The sequence below is a fragment of the Phyllobates terribilis genome, unplaced genomic scaffold (genome assembly GCF_046119375.1).
Source record: "Phyllobates terribilis strain yellow unplaced genomic scaffold, ASM4611937v1 Scaffold_40__1_contigs__length_11209783, whole genome shotgun sequence".
NCBI lineage: Eukaryota > Metazoa > Chordata > Amphibia > Anura > Dendrobatidae > Phyllobates > Phyllobates terribilis.
In genome coordinates, this window is record NW_027362800.1 from 2,271,698 (window position 1) to 2,283,834 (window position 12,137).

At 45.1% G+C, this 12,137-nt stretch overlaps 10 non-coding genes across 10 annotated transcripts; all 10 read right to left on the reverse strand.

The window, feature by feature from the left end:
- Positions 1–25: 25 nt before the first annotated feature.
- LOC141185297 (U2 spliceosomal RNA) lies at positions 26–216 on the reverse strand. Its single transcript, XR_012259973.1, has one exon. It is a non-coding gene; the product is annotated as a U2 spliceosomal RNA (small nuclear RNA).
- Positions 217–1,336: 1,120 nt separating this feature from the next.
- LOC141184475 (U2 spliceosomal RNA) lies at positions 1,337–1,527 on the reverse strand. Its single transcript, XR_012259226.1, has one exon. It is a non-coding gene; the product is annotated as a U2 spliceosomal RNA (small nuclear RNA).
- Positions 1,528–2,646: 1,119 nt separating this feature from the next.
- On the reverse strand, positions 2,647–2,837 carry LOC141184487 (U2 spliceosomal RNA). Its single transcript, XR_012259237.1, has one exon. It is a non-coding gene; the product is annotated as a U2 spliceosomal RNA (small nuclear RNA).
- Positions 2,838–3,958: 1,121 nt separating this feature from the next.
- LOC141185598 (U2 spliceosomal RNA) lies at positions 3,959–4,149 on the reverse strand. Its single transcript, XR_012260245.1, has one exon. It is a non-coding gene; the product is annotated as a U2 spliceosomal RNA (small nuclear RNA).
- Positions 4,150–5,270: 1,121 nt separating this feature from the next.
- Positions 5,271–5,461, reverse strand: LOC141184499 (U2 spliceosomal RNA). The gene has a single exon (XR_012259248.1). It is a non-coding gene; the product is annotated as a U2 spliceosomal RNA (small nuclear RNA).
- Positions 5,462–6,582: 1,121 nt separating this feature from the next.
- LOC141184511 (U2 spliceosomal RNA) lies at positions 6,583–6,773 on the reverse strand. Its single transcript, XR_012259259.1, has one exon. It is a non-coding gene; the product is annotated as a U2 spliceosomal RNA (small nuclear RNA).
- Positions 6,774–7,891: 1,118 nt separating this feature from the next.
- Positions 7,892–8,082, reverse strand: LOC141184524 (U2 spliceosomal RNA). Its single transcript, XR_012259271.1, has one exon. It is a non-coding gene; the product is annotated as a U2 spliceosomal RNA (small nuclear RNA).
- A 1,120-nt stretch (positions 8,083–9,202) lies between these two features.
- Positions 9,203–9,393, reverse strand: LOC141184536 (U2 spliceosomal RNA). The gene has a single exon (XR_012259282.1). It is a non-coding gene; the product is annotated as a U2 spliceosomal RNA (small nuclear RNA).
- A 1,119-nt stretch (positions 9,394–10,512) lies between these two features.
- LOC141184548 (U2 spliceosomal RNA) lies at positions 10,513–10,703 on the reverse strand. Its single transcript, XR_012259293.1, has one exon. It is a non-coding gene; the product is annotated as a U2 spliceosomal RNA (small nuclear RNA).
- A 1,120-nt stretch (positions 10,704–11,823) lies between these two features.
- Positions 11,824–12,014, reverse strand: LOC141184560 (U2 spliceosomal RNA). The gene has a single exon (XR_012259304.1). It is a non-coding gene; the product is annotated as a U2 spliceosomal RNA (small nuclear RNA).
- Between the last annotated feature and the right edge of the window lie 123 nt (positions 12,015–12,137).

Sequence of the window (12,137 nt, forward strand, 5' to 3'; positions counted from 1 at the left end):
TCTGATTTTAGAAACTGCATTAAAGAAGGGGTGCACCGGTCCTGGAGATACTGCAATACCAGGTCAATGCGTGGAGTGGACAGAGCAAGCTCTTTTTCCATCTCCCTGTTCTAAAAATCCATTTAATATATGGTCCCCAGATAGGGGACGTATTAGATATTAAACTGATAAGAACAGATACTACACTTGATCTTAGCCAAAAGGCCGAGAAGCGATAATCAGAATTGGTTTCCGACTACGGTGCCACCCAAGGATTCTGAAAAGTCCATTTGTGGAGATGGCCACCTGGACTCCCGTTAAGAAGACATGCTGTCAACCTCTAGATCCCTCACATGCCTGCACTTTTCGGCTTGCTGCTGCTGCAATCCACGCGTTTTAGATCTGCATAACTCCACCTCTTTTAGCACAGTACCCTCAACCCCCGGCTGTTCCCACCCGCCTCAACACCGTTGGAAGGGAGGAGAACCAATTAAGGCGGGGGGGGGGTGGAACGAGCAGCTGTCTACCCTTAGCAGGAGGGTTGCTGATTAATTACCTCTCCTGCTGCTGCTGCTGCTGGCTGTCCAGCAGCAGACTGAAGGTGGCTGCTGCTGTGCGCAGGTATATAAAGGCTCAGAGCCTATTATGACACGCGCAGCCAGCGTTCCATTGCCACATTCCGTCTACTGCAGGCGGGATACCTGGATGGCTGAATGTCACTGAGAAGCTCACAGAGACCGCCATAAGCAACAGTTTAAAAGAATGCCACAGACTAATCAACCAAACTTTTTGGGTTGGTTTCTCTTTTATAGTCTGCAGGCATTAAATGAAAGAAGTCAGTGTTCCAGCAGAGGGAGACAACGTTTCAGAAAAGGCATTGTAGCAAACCAAAAAAGAAATTTTAAGCGCAGCAGAGTAACCAGCTCACATACCTGTTAGCTCAGGTGAGTTTAAAAGGCTGCTGTTGATAACAAGGGCATTTGCTAAATAGATGGTGTGTGTGCAACAATATACTGAAAGGTCAATTATATTGTGCAGCTTATCTGACCACCTGTAGTTATTTAGGTGAAAGCTCCAAAATGCTTGCCTAATATGTCTGTTTATCCAAAAGGAAGTATAGAGGGAGAGCTAGATAGATAGCATTGCATTACATTACATTACATGGCAATGCAATGCACAGTTGCTGAAGTTGAACCAAAATGAGCTTGTCATCTGGCTTCTGCAACTTTTAACATGAAAAATCCAATGAGGAGAAGAAAAGCAAAGCCAAAGAGTCCATCCCAAAATCCGACAAACAAGCAAAATGAACAAAAAGCATTGAATTCAATTCTTTCTGATTTTAGAAACTGCATTAAAGAAGGGGTGCACCGGTCCTGGAGATACTGCAATACCAGGTCAATGCGTGGAGTGGACAGAGCAAGCTCTTTTTCCATCTCCCTGTTCTAAAAATCCATTTAATATATGGTCCCCAGATAGGGGACGTATCAGATATTAAACTGATAAGAACAGATACTACACTTGATCTTAGCCAAAAGGCCGAGAAGCGATAACCAGAATTGGTTTCCGACTACGGTGCCACCCAAGGATTCTGAAAAGTCCATTTGTGGAGATGGCCACCTGGACTCCCGTTAAGAAGACATGCTGTCAACCTCAGATCCCTCACATGCCTGCACTTTTCGGCTTGCTGCTGCTGCAATCCACGCGTTTTAGATCTGCATAACTCCACCTCTTTTAGCACAGTACCCTCAACCCCCGGCTGTTCCCACCCGCCTCAACACCGTTGGAAGGGAGGAGAACCAATTAAGGCGGGGGGGGGGTGGAACGAGCAGCTGTCTACCCTTAGCAGGAGGGTTGCTGATTAATTACCTCTCCTGCTGCTGCTGCTGCTGGCTGTCCAGCAGCAGACTGAAGGTGGCTGCTGCTGTGCGCAGGTATATAAAGGCTCAGAGCCTATTATGACACGCGCAGCCAGCGTTCCATTGCCACATTCCGTCTACTGCAGGCGGGATACCTGGATGGCTGAATGTCACTGAGAAGCTCACAGAGACCGCCATAAGCAACAGTTTAAAAGAATGCCACAGACTAATCAACCAAACTTTTTGGGTTGGTTTCTCTTTTATAGTCTGCAGGCATTAAATGAAAGAAGTCAGTGTTCCAGCAGAGGGAGACAACGTTTCAGAAAAGGCATTGTAGCAAACCAAAAAAGAAATTTTAAGCGCAGCAGAGTAACCAGCTCACATACCTGTTAGCTCAGGTGAGTTTAAAAGGCTGCTGTTGATAACAAGGGCATTTGCTAAATAGATGGTGTGTGTGCAACAATATACTGAAAGGTCAATTATATTGTGCAGCTTATCTCACCACCTGTAGTTATTTAGGTGAAAGCTCCAAAATGCTTGCCTAATATGTCTGTTTATCCAAAAGGAAGTATAGAGGGAGAGCTAGATAGATAGCATTGCTTTACATTACATTACATGGCAATGCAATGCACAGTTGCTGAAGTTGAACCAAAATGAGCTTGTCATCTGGCTTCTGCAACTTTTAACATGAAAAATCCAATGAGGAGAAGAAAAGCAAAGCCAAAGAGTCCATCCCAAAATCCGACAAACAAGCAAAATGAACAAAAAGCATTGAATTCAATTCTTTCTGATTTTAGAAACTGCATTAAAGAAGGGGTGCACCGGTCCTGGAGATACTGCAATACCAGGTCAATGCGTGGAGTGGACAGAGCAAGCTCTTTTTCCATCTCCCTGTTCTAAAAATCCATTTAATATATGGTCCCCAGATAGGGGACGTATCAGATATTAAACTGATAAGAACAGATACTACACTTGATCTTAGCCAAAAGGCCGAGAAGCGATAACCAGAATTGCTTTCCGACTACGGTGCCACCCAAGGATTCTGAAAAGTCCATTTGTGGAGATGGCCACCTGGACTCCCGTTAAGAAGACATGCTGTCAACCTCTAGATCCCTCACATGCCTGCACTTTTCGGCTTGCTGCTGCTGCAATCCACGCGTTTTAGATCTGCATAACTCCACCTCTTTTAGCACAGTACCCTCAACCCCCGGCTGTTCCCACCCGCCTCAACACCGTTGGAATGGAGGAGAACCAATTAAGGCGGGGGGGGGGGTGGAACGAGCAGCTGTCTACCCTTAGCAGGAGGGTTGCTGATTAATTACCTCTCCTGCTGCTGCTGCTGCTGGCTGTCCAGCAGCAGACTGAAGGTGGCTGCTGCTGTGCGCAGGTATATAAAGGCTCAGAGCCTATTATGACACGCGCAGCCAGCGTTCCATTGCCACATTCCGTCTACTGCAGGCGGGATACCTGGATGGCTGAATGTCACTGAGAAGCTCACAGAGACCGCCATAAGCAACAGTTTAAAAGAATGCCACAGACTAATCAACCAAACTTTTTGGGTTGGTTTCTCTTTTATAGTCTGCAGGCATTAAATGAAAGAAGTCAGTGTTCCAGCAGAGGGAGACAACGTTTCAGAAAAGGCATTGTAGCAAACCAAAAAAGAAATTTTAAGCGCAGCAGAGTAACCAGCTCACATACCTGTTAGCTCAGGTGAGTTTAAAAGGCTGCTGTTGATAACAAGGGCATTTGCTAAATAGATGGTGTGTGTGCAACAATATACTGAAAGGTCAATTATATTGTGCAGCTTATCTCACCACCTGTAGTTATTTAGGTGAAAGCTCCAAAATGCTTGCCTAATATGTCTGTTTATCCAAAAGGAAGTATAGAGGGAGAGCTAGATAGATAGCATTGCATTACATTACATTACATGGCAATGCAATGCACAGTTGCTGAAGTTGAACCAAAATGAGCTTGTCATCTGGCTTCTGCAACTTTTAACATGAAAAATCCAATGAGGAGAAGAAAAGCAAAGCCAAAGAGTCCATCCCAAAATCCGACAAACAAGCAAAATGAACAAAAAGCATTGAATTCAATTCTTTCTGATTTTAGAAACTGCATTAAAGAAGGGGTGCACCGGTCCTGGAGATACTGCAATACCAGGTCAATGCGTGGAGTGGACAGAGCAAGCTCTTTTTCCATCTCCCTGTCCTAAAAATCCATTTAATATATGGTCCCCAGATAGGGGACGTATCAGATATTAAACTGATAAGAACAGATTCTACACTTGATCTTATCCAAAAGGCCGAGAAGCGATAACCAGAATTGGTTTCCGACTACGGTGCCACCCAAGGATTCTGAAAAGTCCATTTGTGGAGATGGCCACCTGGACTCCCGTTAAGAAGACATGCTGTCAACCTCTAGATCCCTCACATGCCTGCACTTTTCGGCTTGCTGCTGCTGCAATCCACGCGTTTTAGATCTGCATAACTCCACCTCTTTTAGCACAGTACCCTCAACCCCCGGCTGTTCCCACCCGCCTCAACACCATTGGAAGGGAGGAGAACCAATTAAGGCGGGGGGGGGGGTGGAACGAGCAGCTGTCTACCCTTAGCAGGAGGGTTGCTGATTAATTACCTCTCCTGCTGCTGCTGCTGCTGGCTGTCCAGCAGCAGACTGAAGGTGGCTGCTGCTGTGCGCAGGTATATAAAGGCTCAGAGCCTATTATGACACGCGCAGCCAGCGTTCCATTGCCACATTCCGTCTACTGCAGGCGGGATACCTGGATGGCTGAATGTCACTGAGAAGCTCACAGAGACCGCCATAAGCAACAGTTTAAAAGAATGCCACAGACTAATCAACCAAACTTTTTGGGTTGGTTTCTCTTTTATAGTCTGCAGGCATTAAATGAAAGAAGTCAGTGTTCCAGCAGAGGGAGACAACGTTTCAGAAAAGGCATTGTAGCAAACCAAAAAAGAAATTTTAAGCGCAGCAGAGTAACCAGCTCACATACCTGTTAGCTCAGGTGAGTTTAAAAGGCTGCTGTTGATAACAAGGGCATTTGCTAAATAGATGGTGTGTGTGCAACAATATACTGAAAGGTCAATTATATTGTGCAGCTTATCTCACCACCTGTAGTTATTTAGGTGAAAGCTCCAAAATGCTTGCCTAATATGTCTGTTTATCCAAAAGGAAGTATAGAGGGAGAGCTAGATAGATAGCATTGCATTACATTACATTACATGGCAATGCAATGCACAGTTGCTGAAGTTGAACCAAAATGAGCTTGTCATCTGGCTTCTGCAACTTTTAACATGAAAAATCCAATGAGGAGAAGAAAAGCAAAGCCAAAGAGTCCATCCCAAAATCCGACAAACAAGCAAAATGAACAAAAAGCATTGAATTCAATTCTTTCTGATTTTAGAAACTGCATTAAAGAAGGGGTGCACCGGTCCTGGAGATACTGCAATACCAGGTCAATGCGTGGAGTGGACAGAGCAAGCTCTTTTTCCATCTCCCTGTTCTAAAAATCCATTTAATATATGGTCCCCAGATAGGGGACGTATCAGATATTAAACTGATAAGAACAGATACTACACTTGATCTTAGCCAAAAGGCCGAGAAGCGATAACCAGAATTGGTTTCCGACTACGGTGCCACCCAAGGATTCTGAAAAGTCCATTTGTGGAGATGGCCACCTGGACTCCCGTTAAGAAGACATGCTGTCAACCTCTAGAATCCCTCACATGCCTGCACTTTTCGGCTTGCTGCTGCTGCAATCCACGCGTTTTAGATCTGCATAACTCCACCTCTTTTAGCACAGTACCCTCAACCCCCGGCTGTTCCCACCCGCCTCAACACCGTTGGAATGGAGGAGAACCAATTAAGGCGGGGGGGGGGTGGAACGAGCAGCTGTCTACCCTTAGCAGGAGGGTTGCTGATTAATTACCTCTCCTGCTGCTGCTGCTGCTGGCTGTCCAGCAGCAGACTGAAGGTGGCTGCTGCTGTGCGCAGGTATATAAAGGCTCAGAGCCTATTATGACACGCGCAGCCAGCGTTCCATTGCCACATTCCGTCTACTGCAGGCGGGATACCTGGATGGCTGAATGTCACTGAGAAGCTCACAGAGACCGCCATAAGCAACAGTTTAAAAGAATGCCACAGACTAATCAACCAAACTTTTTGGGTTGGTTTCTCTTTTATAGTCTGCAGGCATTAAATGAAAGAAGTCAGTGTTCCAGCAGAGGGAGACAACGTTTCAGAAAAGGCATTGTAGCAAACCAAAAAAGAAATTTTAAGCGCAGCAGAGTAACCAGCTCACATACCTGTTAGCTCAGGTGAGTTTAAAAGGCTGCTGTTGATAACAAGGGCATTTGCTAAATAGATGGTGTGTGTGCAACAATATACTGAAAGGTCAATTATATTGTGCAGCTTATCTCACCACCTGTAGTTATTTAGGTGAAAGCTCCAAAATGCTTGCCTAATATGTCTGTTTATCCAAAAGGAAGTATAGAGGGAGAGCTAGATAGATAGCATTGCATTACATTACATTACATGGCAATGCAATGCACAGTTGCTGAAGTTGAACCAAAATGAGCTTGTCATCTGGCTTCTGCAACTTTTAACATGAAAAATCCAATGAGGAGAAGAAAAGCAAAGCCAAAGAGTCCATCCCAAAATCCGACAAACAAGCAAAATGAACAAAAAGCATTGAATTCAATTCTTTCTGATTTTAGAAACTGCATTAAAGAAGGGGTGCACCGGTCCTGGAGATACTGCAATACCAGGTCAATGCGTGGAGTGGACAGAGCAAGCTCTTTTTCCATCTCCCTGTTCTAAAAATCCATTTAATATATGGTCCCCAGATAGGGGACGTATCAGATATTAAACTGATAAGAACAGATACTACACTTGATCTTAGCCAAAAGGCCGAGAAGCGATAACCAGAATTGGTTTCCGACTACGGTGCCACCCAAGGATTCTGAAAAGTCCATTTGTGGAGATGGCCACCTGGACTCCCGTTAAGAAGACATGCTGTCAACCTCTAGATCCCTCACATGCCTGCACTTTTCGGCTTGCTGCTGCTGCAATCCACGCGTTTTAGATCTGCATAACTCCACCTCTTTTAGCACAGTACCCTCAACCCCCGGCTGTTCCCACCCGCCTCAACACCGTTGGAATGGAGGAGAACCAATTAAGGCGGGGGGGGGGGTGGAACGAGCAGCTGTCTACCCTTAGCAGGAGGGTTGCTGATTAATTACCTCTCCTGCTGCTGCTGCTGGCTGTCCAGCAGCAGACTGAAGGTGGCTGCTGCTGTGCGCAGGTATATAAAGGCTCAGAGCCTATTATGACACGCGCAGCCAGCGTTCCATTGCCACATTCCGTCTACTGCAGGCGGGATACCTGGATGGCTGAATGTCACTGAGAAGCTCACAGAGACCGCCATAAGCAACAGTTTAAAAGAATGCCACAGACTAATCAACCAAACTTTTTGGGTTGGTTTCTCTTTTATAGTCTGCAGGCATTAAATGAAAGAAGTCAGTGTTCCAGCAGAGGGAGACAACGTTTCAGAAAAGGCATTGTAGCAAACCAAAAAAGAAATTTTAAGCGCAGCAGAGTAACCAGCTCACATACCTGTTAGCTCAGGTGAGTTTAAAAGGCTGCTGTTGATAACAAGGGCATTTGCTAAATAGATGGTGTGTGTGCAACAATATACTGAAAGGTCAATTATATTGTGCAGCTTATCTCACCACCTGTAGTTATTTAGGTGAAAGCTCCAAAATGCTTGCCTAATATGTCTGTTTATCCAAAAGGAAGTATAGAGGGAGAGCTAGATAGATAGCATTGCATTACATTACATTACATGGCAATGCAATGCACAGTTGCTGAAGTTGAACCAAAATGAGCTTGTCATCTGGCTTCTGCAACTTTTAACATGAAAAATCCAATGAGGAGAAGAAAAGCAAAGCCAAAGAGTCCATCCCAAAATCCGACAAACAAGCAAAATGAACAAAAAGCATTGAATTCAATTCTTTCTGATTTTAGAAACTGCATTAAAGAAGGGGTGCACCGGTCCTGGAGATACTGCAATACCAGGTCAATGCGTGGAGTGGACAGAGCAAGCTCTTTTTCCATCTCCCTGTTCTAAAAATCCATTTAATATATGGTCCCCAGATAGGGGACGTATCAGATATTAAACTGATAAGAACAGATACTACACTTGATCTTAGCCAAAAGGCCGAGAAGCGATAACCAGAATTGGTTTCCGACTACGGTGCCACCCAAGGATTCTGAAAAGTCCATTTGTGGAGATGGCCACCTGGACTCCCGTTAAGAAGACATGCTGTCAACCTCTAGATCCCTCACATGCCTGCACTTTTCGGCTTGCTGCTGCTGCAATCCACGCGTTTTAGATCTGCATAACTCCACCTCTTTTAGCACAGTACCCTCAACCCCCGGCTGTTCCCACCCGCCTCAACACCGTTGGAAGGGAGGAGAACCAATTAAGGCGGGGGGGGGGTGGAACGAGCAGCTGTCTACCCTTAGCAGGAGGGTTGCTGATTAATTACCTCTCCTGCTGCTGCTGCTGCTGACTGTCCAGCAGCAGACTGAAGGTGGCTGCTGCTGTGCGCAGGTATATAAAGGCTCAGAGCCTATTATGACACGCGCAGCCAGCGTTCCATTGCCACATTCCGTCTACTGCAGGCGGGATACCTGGATGGCTGAATGTCACTGAGAAGCTCACAGAGACCGCCATAAGCAACAGTTTAAAAGAATGCCACAGACTAATCAACCAAACTTTTTGGGTTGGTTTCTCTTTTATAGTCTGCAGGCATTAAATGAAAGAAGTCAGTGTTCCAGCAGAGGGAGACAACGTTTCAGAAAAGGCATTGTAGCAAACCAAAAAAGAAATTTTAAGCGCAGCAGAGTAACCAGCTCACATACCTGTTAGCTCAGGTGAGTTTAAAAGGCTGCTGTTGATAACAAGGGCATTTGCTAAATAGATGGTGTGTGTGCAACAATATACTGAAAGGTCAATTATATTGTGCAGCTTATCTCACCACCTGTAGTTATTTAGGTGAAAGCTCCAAAATGCTTGCCTAATATGTCTGTTTATCCAAAAGGAAGTATAGAGGGAGAGCTAGATAGATAGCATTGCATTACATTACATTACATGGCAATGCAATGCACAGTTGCTGAAGTTGAACCAAAATGAGCTTGTCATCTGACTTCTGCAACTTTTAACATGAAAAATCCAATGAGGAGAAGAAAAGCAAAGCCAAAGAGTCCATCCCAAAATCCGACAAACAAGCAAAATGAACAAAAAGCATTGAATTCAATTCTTTCTGATTTTAGAAACTGCATTAAAGAAGGGGTGCACCGGTCCTGGAGATACTGCAATACCAGGTCAATGCGTGGAGTGGACAGAGCAAGCTCTTTTTCCATCTCCCTGTTCTAAAAATCCATTTAATATATGGTCCCCAGATAGGGGACGTATCAGATATTAAACTGATAAGAACAGATACTACACTTGATCTTAGCCAAAAGGCCGAGAAGCGATAACCAGAATTGCTTTCCGACTACGGTGCCACCCAAGGATTCTGAAAAGTCCATTTGTGGAGATGGCCACCTGGACTCCCGTTAAGAAGACATGCTGTCAACCTCTAGATCCCTCACATGCCTGCACTTTTCGGCTTGCTGCTGCTGCAATCCACGCGTTTTAGATCTGCATAACTCCACCTCTTTTAGCACAGTACCCTCAACCCCCGGCTGTTCCCACCCGCCTCAACACCGTTGGAAGGGAGGAGAACCAATTAAGGCGGGGGGGGGTGGAACGAGCAGCTGTCTACCCTTAGCAGGAGGGTTGCTGATTAATTACCTCTCCTGCTGCTGCTGCTGCTGGCTGTCCAGCAGCAGACTGAAGGTGGCTGCTGCTGTGCGCAGGTATATAAAGGCTCAGAGCCTATTATGACACGCGCAGCCAGCGTTCCATTGCCACATTCCGTCTACTGCAGGCGGGATACCTGGATGGCTGAATGTCACTGAGAAGCTCACAGAGACCGCCATAAGAAACAGTTTAAAAGAATGCCACAGACTAATCAACCAAACTTTTTGGGTTGGTTTCTCTTTTATAGTCTGCAGGCATTAAATGAAAGAAGTCAGTGTTCCAGCAGAGGGAGACAACGTTTCAGAAAAGGCATTGTAGCAAACCAAAAAAGAAATTTTAAGCGCAGCAGAGTAACCAGCTCACATACCTGTTAGCTCAGGTGAGTTTAAAAGGCTGCTGTTGATAACAAGGGCATTTGCTAAATAGATGGTGTGTGTGCAACAATATACTGAAAGGTCAATTATATTGTGCAGCTTATCTCACCACCTGTAGTTATTTAGGTGAAAGCTCCAAAATGCTTGCCTAATATGTCTGTTTATCCAAAAGGAAGTATAGAGGGAGAGCTAGATAGATAGCATTGCATTACATTACATTACATGGCAATGCAATGCACAGTTGCTGAAGTTGAACCAAAATGAGCTTGTCATCTGGCTTCTGCAACTTTTAACATGAAAAATCCAATGAGGAGAAGAAAAGCAAAGCCAAAGAGTCCATCCCAAAATCCGACAAACAAGCAAAATGAACAAAAAGCATTGAATTCAATTCTTTCTGATTTTAGAAACTGCATTAAAGAAGGGGTGCACCGGTCCTGGAGATACTGCAATACCAGGTCAATGCGTGGAGTGGACAGAGCAAGCTCTTTTTCCATCTCCCTGTTCTAAAAATCCATTTAATATATGGTCCCCAGATAGGGGACGTATCAGATATTAAACTGATAAGAACAGATACTACACTTGATCTTAGCCAAAAGGCCGAGAAGCGATAACCAGAATTGCTTTCCGACTACGGTGCCACCCAAGGATTCTGAAAAGTCCATTTGTGGAGATGGCCACCTGGACTCCCGTTAAGAAGACATGCTGTCAACCTCTAGATCCCTCACATGCCTGCACTTTTCGGCTTGCTGCTGCTGCAATCCACGCGTTTTAGATCTGCATAACTCCACCTCTTTTAGCACAGTACCCTCAACCCCCGGCTGTTCCCACCCGCCTCAACACCGTTGGAAGGGAGGAGAACCAATTAAGGCGGGGGGGGGGTGGAACGAGCAGCTGTCTACCCTTAGCAGGAGGGTTGCTGATTAATTACCTCTCCTGCTGCTGCTGCTGCTGGCTGTCCAGCAGCAGACTGAAGGTGGCTGCTGCTGTGCGCAGGTATATAAAGGCTCAGAGCCTATTATGACACGCGCAGCCAGCGTTCCATTGCCACATTCCGTCTACTGCAGGCGGGATACCTGGATGGCTGAATGTCACTGAGAAGCTCACAGAGACCGCCATAAGCAACAGTTTAAAAGAATGCCACAGACTAATCAACCAAACTTTTTGGGTTGGTTTCTCTTTTATAGTCTGCAGGCATTAAATGAAAGAAGTCAGTGTTCCAGCAGAGGGAGACAACGTTTCAGAAAAGGCATTGTAGCAAACCAAAAAAGAAATTTTAAGCGCAGCAGAGTAACCAGCTCACATACCTGTTAGCTCAGGTGAGTTTAAAAGGCTGCTGTTGATAACAAGGGCATTTGCTAAATAGATGGTGTGTGTGCAACAATATACTGAAAGGTCAATTATATTGTGCAGCTTATCTCACCACCTGTAGTTATTTAGGTGAAAGCTCCAAAATGCTTGCCTAATATGTCTGTTTATCCAAAAGGAAGTATAGAGGGAGAGCTAGATAGATAACATTGCATTACATTACATTACATGGCAATGCAATGCACAGTTGCTGAAGTTGAACCAAAATAAGCTTGTCATCTGGCTTCTGCAACTTTTAACATGAAAAATCCAATGAGGAGAAGAAAAGCAAAGCCAAAGAGTCCATCCCAAAATCCGACAAACAAGCAAAATGAACAAAAAGCATTGAATTCAATTCTTTCTGATTTTAGAAACTGCATTAAAGAAGGGGTGCACCGGTCCTGGAGATACTGCAATACCAGGTCAATGCGTGGAGTGGACAGAGCAAGCTCTTTTTCCATCTCCCTGTTCTAAAAATCCATTTAATATATGGTCCCCAGATAGGGGACGTATCAGATATTAAACTGATAAGAACAGATACTACACTTGATCTTAGCCAAAAGGCCGAGAAGCGATAACCAGAATTGGTTTCCGACTACGGTGCCACCCAAGGATTCTGAAAAGTCCATTTGTGGAGATGGCCACCTGGACTCCCGTTAAGAAGACATGCTGTCAACCTCTAGATCCCTCACATGCCTG